Source organism: Idiotropiscis lumnitzeri, unplaced genomic scaffold (assembly GCF_059441095.1).
Source record: "Idiotropiscis lumnitzeri isolate Australia: NSW breed Sydney's pygmy pipehorse unplaced genomic scaffold, RoL_Ilum_1.0 HiC_scaffold_398, whole genome shotgun sequence".
In the NCBI taxonomy this organism is placed as follows: domain Eukaryota; kingdom Metazoa; phylum Chordata; class Actinopteri; order Syngnathiformes; family Syngnathidae; genus Idiotropiscis; species Idiotropiscis lumnitzeri.
The window spans coordinates 10,001-17,500 of NW_028283935.1; the positions used below are offsets into that span (position 1 = coordinate 10,001).

Below are 7,500 nucleotides of genomic sequence, written 5' to 3' on the forward strand. Positions count from 1 at the left end.
GACAAGCATATGCTACTGGCAGGATCAACCAGGTAGCCCTCGCGTCCGGCGGTCTGTGTTTCTTGCATTGGAACCGGAGCTGAGCGGGGAGCCGGGCGCGGGGACCGGGCGGCGCCCGCGGGAGACGGCCTCCCGCGGGGTTACCCCCGGCGGCACCCCAGCCTCCCTCGTTGTTTTTTCTCTCTCATTTTTTTCGGACGTGGGCTACCGAAATTTCCGTTACCGATTCAGCCCCCGTGCGCGGTGAGGAAGTCGGCTGGGCCTCGGTATGTACTCGGTCCGTAGAGGCCGCGTTACCGCGTGGCGGTCAGTCGCGGGAGGGAGCCGGAGCCGCCCGCACGCCCGCGACCGCAACACGCACTCGGAGGCGGCGTCTTCTGACAGACGCCGGTAGGGTTTGAGAAACATGCTTTTTCGGGAAGGACCGCTCGGCTGACGCGGGCCTGGGCTCCCGCACCCCTCTCGTGGCGGGGCACCCGCGAGCGCGGCGGAACTCCCGTGTAGGACATCTCTGGGCCCGTGTGGCCGACGGGCACGCGACAGGGTCGTCTCGGTCTCGCGACGAAAGCGGTTTCGCGCTGGTTGGTGCGCTAGAGGTCGATCCGCAGGCCGAAGGAACCGTCCACCCGAACACCCCGGCGCGAGGCCGGGGCCGGCAGGGGCCCTCCGATGGCGGGTCATGCTTGCCAATCGGTCAGTGGTTGGTGTGGTGCAGTACATGTCAGGGTGTGGGTGCGAGATGGGCCGGGAGGACCGCTCCTCCTGCGTCGGACCCCGAGTCATAGGAAGTGCCGTTTTGTCACAACCCCAGGGGTGGGGTGGGTAACGGTAGGGAAGTGCCGGCCAACGCGCAGAGGTCGACCCGCAGGCCGAAGGAACCGTCCACCCGAACACCCCGGCGCGAGGCCGGGGCCGGCAGGGGCCCTCCGATGGCGGGTCATGATTGCCAATCGGTCAGTGGTTATGTGTGTGCTGCGGTGCCGGCCAACGCTCAGAGGTCGACCCGCAGGCCGAAGGAACCGTCCACCCGAACACCCCGGCGCGAGGCCGGGGCCGGCAGGGGCCCTCCGATGGCGGGTCATGATTGCCAATCGGTCAGTGGTTGTGTGTGTGCTGCGGTGCCGGCCAACGCTCAGAGGTCGACCCGCAGGCCGAAGGAACCGTCCACCCGAACACCCCGGCGCGAGGCCGGGGCCGGCAGGGGCCCTCCGATGGCGGGTCATGATTGCCAATCGGTCAGTGGTTATGTGTGTGCTGCGGTGCTGCGGTGCCGGCCAACGCTCAGAGGTCGACCCGCAGGCCGAAGGAACCGTCCACCCGAACACCCCGGCGCGAGGCCGGGGCCGGCAGGGGCCCTCCGATGGCGGGTCATGATTGCCAATCGGTCAGTGGTTGTGTGTGTTGCGGTGGGGCCGGGAGGACCGCTCCTCCTGCGTCGGTCCCCGGGTCATGGGAAGTGCCGTGTGGCGGTGGTGGGGCCGGGAGGACCGCTCCTCCTGCGTCGGACCCGAGTCATAGGAAGTGCCGTGTGGCGGGGCCGGGAGGACCGCTCCTCCTGCGTCGGACCCGAGTCATAGGAAGTGCCGTGTGGCGGGGCCGGGAGGACCGCTCCTCCTGCGTCGGACCCGAGTCATAGGAAGTGCCGTGTGGCGGGGCCGGGAGGACCGCTCCTCCTGCGTCGGACCCGAGTCATAGGAAGTGCCGTGTTGCGCTGGTGGGGCCGTGCCCGCCAACAGCCTTCAGTGGTCGGATACCACGTTTGCAAGCTCCCCGCTGGAATGGGGACTTAGAAGAAATGAGGGGAAAATTCCCCCGGAGCTCCGTGCCTGAGGGCGGGCTGTGAGCCGCGCCGCGTCCGCCAACAGCCTTCCATGGTCGGACACCATTGTTCGCAAGTTGCCCGCTGGAATGGGCACATAGAAGAAATTTCGAGGATAACATCCACCAGAGCGCCAGGGCGGCCGTTATTGCAGTATGCGTCCGCCTGGCAGCTCTCTTCCGCGGGAACCATTGGGCAATTTCTTTCACGGAGGTGGACATAGAAGAATTTTTGTTTCTAAAAACGTGGTTCCTAAAAATGTGCCCCAGGTGTTTTGGAAAACCCGGGTAAACCTGGGAAGTAGGCAAATGACCCTCTGACTAGGGGTAAAAACGTTTGCCTACTGCAGCGCCCCTAATGCAATTCGGCGGAACTGCAACGCCCCTGGTCGCCTAAACGCTACCCCTGGTCGCCTAAACCTCACCCCTGGTCGCCTAAACCTCACCCCTGGTCGCCTAAAAGTCACCCCTGGTCGCCTAAATTGTCAACCCCTGGTCACCTAAATTGTCAACCCCTGGTCGCCTAAAGGGGACTTAGAAGAAATGAGGGGGCAAATTCCCCCGGAGCTCCGTGCCTGAGGGCGGGCTGTGAGCCGCGCCGCGTCCGCCAACAGCCTTCAGTGGTCGGATACAATGTTTGAAAGGTCCCCGCTGGAAAGGGGACTTAGAAGAAATGAGGCAAATTTCCCCGGAGCTCCGTGCCTGAGGGCGGGCTGTGAGCCGCGCCGCGTCCGCCAACAGCCTTCAGTGGTCGGATACAATGTTTGAAAGGTCCCCGCTGGAAAGGGGACTTAGAAGAAATGAGGCAAATTTCCCCGGAGCTCCGTGCCTGAGTGCGGGCTGTGAGCCGCGCCGCGCCCGCCAACAGCCTTCAGTGGTCGGATACAATGTTTGAAAGTTCCCCGCTGGAAAGGGGACTTAGAAGAAATGAGGCAAATTTCCCCGGAGCTCCGTGCCTGAGGGCGGGCTGTGAGCCGCGCCGCGTCCGCCAACAGCCTTCAGTGGTCGGATACAATGTTTGAAAGGTCCCCGCTGGAAAGGGGACTTAGAAGAAATGAGGCAAATTTCCCCGGAGCTCCGTGCCTGAGGGCGGGCTGTGAGCCGCGCCGCGCCCGCCAACAGCCTTCAGTGGTCGGATACAATGTTTCAAAGTTCCCCGCTGGAAAGGGGACTTAGAAGAATTGAGTAAAATTCACCCGGAGCTCCGTGCCCGAGGGCCGGCTATGAGCCGCGCCGCGCCCGCCAACAGCCTTCCTTTGGTCGGATACAATGTTTCAAAGTTCCCCGCTGGAAAGGGGACTTAGAAGAAATTTGTGAAAATTCACCCGGAGCTCCGTGCCTGAGGGCCGGCTATGAGCCGCGCCGTGCCCGCCAACAGCCTTCCACGGTCGGATACAATGTTTCAAAGTTCCCCGCTGGAAAGGGGACTTAGAAGAAATTTGTGAAAATTCACCCGGAGCTCCGTGCCCGAGGGCCGGCTATGAGCCGCGCCGTGCCCGCCAACAGCCTTCCACGGTCGGATACAATGTTTCAAAGTTCCCCGCTGGAAAGGGGACTTAGAAGAAATTTGTGAAAATTCACCCGGAGCTCCGTGCCCGAGGGCCGGCTATGAGCCGCGCCGTGCCCGCCAACAGCCTTCCACGGTCGGATACAATGTTTCAAAGTTCCCCGCTGGAAAGGGGACTTAGAAGAAATTTGTGAAAATTCACCCGGAGCTCCGTGCCTGAGGGCCGGCTATGAGCCGCGCCGTGCCCGCCAACAGCCTTCCACGGTCGGATACAATGTTTCAAAGTTCCCCGCTGGAAAGGGGACTTAGAAGAAATTTGTAAAATTCACCCGGAGCTCCGTGCCCGAGGGCCGGCTATGAGCCGCGCCGTGCCCGCCAACAGCCTTCCACGGTCGGATACAATGTTTCAAAGTTCCCCGCTGGAAAGGGGACTTAGAAGAAATTTGTGAAAATTCACCCGGAGCTCCGTGCCCGAGGGCCGGCTATGAGCCGCGCCGTGCCCGCCAACAGCCTTCCACGGTCGGATACAATGTTTCAAAGTTCCCCGCTGGAAAGGGGACTTAGAAGAAATTAGGCAACTTTCCCCGGAGCTCCATGCCTGAGTGCGGGCTGTTTGCCGCGCCGTGCCCGCCAACAGCCTTCAGTGGTCGGATACAATGTTTCAAAGTTCCCCGCTGGAAAGGGGACTTAGAAGAAATTATGAATATTTTTGTTTCTAAAAACGTGATCCCTGAAAATGTGCCCCAGGTGTTTTGGAAAACCCGGGTAAACCTGGGAAGTAGGCAAATGACCCTCTGACTAGGGGGGAAGAACGTTTGCCTACTGCAGCGCCCCTAATGCAATTCGGCGGAACTGCAACGCCCCTGGTCGCCTAAACGCTACCCCTGGTCGCCTAAAAGCTACCCCTGGTCGCCTAAAAGCTACCCCTGGTCGCCTAAACGCTACCCCTGGTCGCCTAAACGCTACCCCTGGTCGCCTAAACGCTACCCCTGGTCACCTAAACGCTACCCCTGGTCGCCTAAACGCTTCCCCTGGTCACCTAAACGCTACCCCTGGTCGCCTAAACGCTACCCCTGGTCGCCTAACTGACCCCTCGTGTGTGGGGATCAACGTTTGCCTACTAGGGCGTCCTCCGGCGGCCTCTCGGCAGTACTGCAGGCCCATTTTAGCCGAGCCCATTGAAATGAATGGGGGAATTTTATACGTTTTTGCCTTTTTTTCCCCCCCTCGTTCTTTTTGTATTTATTCATTTATTTCAACTTTTACCGACTCAACCGCCCTCCGGCGTGCCCTCGGCGGTCCCGCAAGCCCAATTCGGCCGAGCCCATTGAAATGAATGGGGGAATTTTATACGTTTTTGCCTTTTTTTTTCCCCCCCCCTCGTCCTTTTTGTATTTATTCATTTATTTCAACTTTTACCGACTCAACCGCCCTCCGGCGTGCCCTCGGCGGTCCCGCAAGCCCAAATCGGCCGAGCCCATTGAAATGAATGGGGGGATTTTCTACGTTTTTGCCTTTTTTCCCCCCCTCGTCCTTTTTGTATTTATTTACTTATTTCAACCTTTACCGACTTAGGGGCCACTTGGCACCGCCTGTGCCCGGGGAAGGTGCTCATATTCGGCTTCACTGTCAGGCAGCATGCACTCCTCCTCCGGAGCTTCCATTTGGGCAAACTTAGGGGCCGCTTGGCACCGTCCGTGCCCGGGGAAGGTGCTCCTATTCGGGCCAAGTGTGACACACGCCCGCCCTCCTCCTCCGGAGCTTCCATGAGGGTAAACTTAGGGGCCGCTTGGCACCGCCTGTGCCCGGGGAAGGTGCTCCTATTCGGCTTCACTGTCACACAGCATGCACTCATCCTCCGGAGCTTCCATAAGGGCAAACTTAGGGGCCGCTTGGCACCGCCTGTGCCCGGGGAAGGTGCTCATATTCGGCTTCACTGTCACACAGCATGCACTCATCCTCCGGAGCTTCCATAAGGGCAAACTTAGGGGCCGCTTGGCACCGCCTGTGCCCGGGGAAGGTGCTCCTATTCGGCTTCACTGTCATGCAGCATGCACTCCTCCACCGGAGCTTCCATTTGGGCAAACTTAGGGGCCGCTTGGCACCGCCTGTGCCCGGGGAAGGTGCTCCTATTCGGGCCAAGTGTGACACACGCCCGCACTCCTCCTCCGGAGCTTCCATTTGGGCAAACTTAGGGGACGCTTGGCACCGCCCGTGCCCGGGGAAGGTGCTCATATTCGGCTTCACTGTCACACAGCATGCACTCATCCTCCGGAGCTTCCATAAGGGCAAACTTAGGGGCCGCTTGGCACCGCCTGTGCCCGGGGAAGGTGCTCATATTCGGGCCAAGTGTGACACACGCCCGCACTCCTCCTCCGGAGCTTCCATTTGGGCAAACTTAGGGGCCACTTGGCACCGCCTGTGCCCGGGGAAGGTGCTCATATTCGGCTTCACTGTCAGGCAGCATGCACTCCTCCTCCGGAGCTTCCATTTGGGCAAACTTAGGGGCCGCTTGGCACCGTCCGTGCCCGGGGAAGGTGCTCCTATTCGGGCCAAGTGTGACACACGCCCGCCCTCCTCCTCCGGAGCTTCCATGAGGGTAAACTTAGGGGCCGCTTGGCACCGTCCGTGCCCGGGGAAGGTGCTCCTATTCGGGCCAAGTGTGACACACGCCCGCCCTCCTCCTCCGGAGCTTCCATGAGGGTAAACTTAGGGGCCGCTTGGCACCGCCTGTGCCCGGGGAAGGTGCTCATATTCGGCTTCACTGTCACACAGCATGCACTCATCCTCCGGAGCTTCCATAAGGGCAAACTTAGGGGCCGCTTGGCACCGCCTGTGCCCGGGGAAGGTGCTCATATTCGGGCCAAGTGTGACACACGCCCGCACTCCTCCTCCGGAGCTTCCATTTGGGCAAACTTAGGGGCCACTTGGCACCGCCTGTGCCCGGGGAAGGTGCTCATATTCGGCTTCACTGTCAGGCAGCATGCACTCCTCCTCCGGAGCTTCCATTTGGGCAAACTTAGGGGCCGCTTGGCACCGTCCGTGCCCGGGGAAGGTGCTTCTATTCGGCTTCACTGTCACACAGCATGCACTCCTCCTCCGGAGCTTCCATAAGGGCAAACTTAGGGGCCGCTTGGCACCGTCTGTGCCCGGGGAAGGTGCTCCTATTCGGCTTCACTGTCACACAGCATGCACTCCTCCTCCGGAGCTTCCATGAGGGTAGACTTAGGGGCCACTTGGCACCGCCTGTGCCCGGGGAAGGTGCTCATATTCGGCTTCACTGTCCGGAGCTTCCATTAGGGCAAACTTAGGGGCCACTTGGCACCGCCTGTGCCCGGGGAAGGTGCTCCTCTCCGGGCTAAGTGTGACACACGCCCGCACTCCTCCTCCGGAGCTTCCATTAGGGCAAACTTAGGGGCCGCTTGGCACCGCCTGTGCCCGGGGAAGGTGCTCATATTCGGCTTCACTGTCAGGCAGCATGCACTCCTCCTCCGGAGCTTCCATTTGGGCAAACTTAGGGGCCGCTTGGCACCGTCTGTGCCCGGGGAAGGTGCTCCTATTCGGGCCAAGTGTGACACACGCCCGCACTCCTCCTCCGGAGCTTCCATTAGGGCAAACTTAGGGGCCGCTTGGCACCGCCTGTGCACGGGGAAGGTGCTCCTATTCGGCTTCACTGTCACACAGCATGCACTCCTCCTCCGGAGCTTCCATAAGGGCAAACTTAGGGGCCGCTTGGCACCGTCTGTGCCCGGGGAAGGTGCTCCTATTCGGGCCAAGTGTGACACACGCCCGCACTCCTCCTCCGGAGCTTCCATAAGGGTAGACTTAGGGGCCGCTTGGCACCGCCTGTGCCCGGGGAAGGTGCTCATATTCGGCTTCACTGTCACACAGCGTGCACTCCTCCTCCGGAGCTTCCATTTGGGCAAACTTAGGGGCCGCTTGGCACCGTCTGTGCCCGGGGAAGGTGCTCATATTCGGGCCAAGTGTGACACACGCCCGCACTCCTCCTCCGGAGCTTCCATGAGGGTAGACTTAGGGGCCGCTTGGCACCGCCTGTGCCCGGGGAAGGTGCTCATAGTCGGCTTCACTGTCAGGCAGCATGCACTCCTCCTCCGGAGCTTCCATTTGGGCAAACTTAGGGGCCGCTTGGCACCGTCTGTGCCCGGGGAAGGTGC

The 7,500-nt window shown here is 61.1% G+C and overlaps 1 non-coding gene across 1 annotated transcript in view; it reads right to left on the reverse strand.

Annotated features, from left to right (window-relative positions):
* Positions 1-35, reverse strand: part of LOC148314154 (18S ribosomal RNA) — a 1,933-nt gene extending 1,898 nt beyond the window's left edge. The window contains exon 1 of the ribosomal RNA XR_015841933.1: positions 1-35. This exon is cut by the window's left edge and continues 1,898 nt beyond it. This is a non-coding gene — a ribosomal RNA (18S ribosomal RNA).
* Positions 36-7,500: the final 7,465 nt, after the last annotated feature.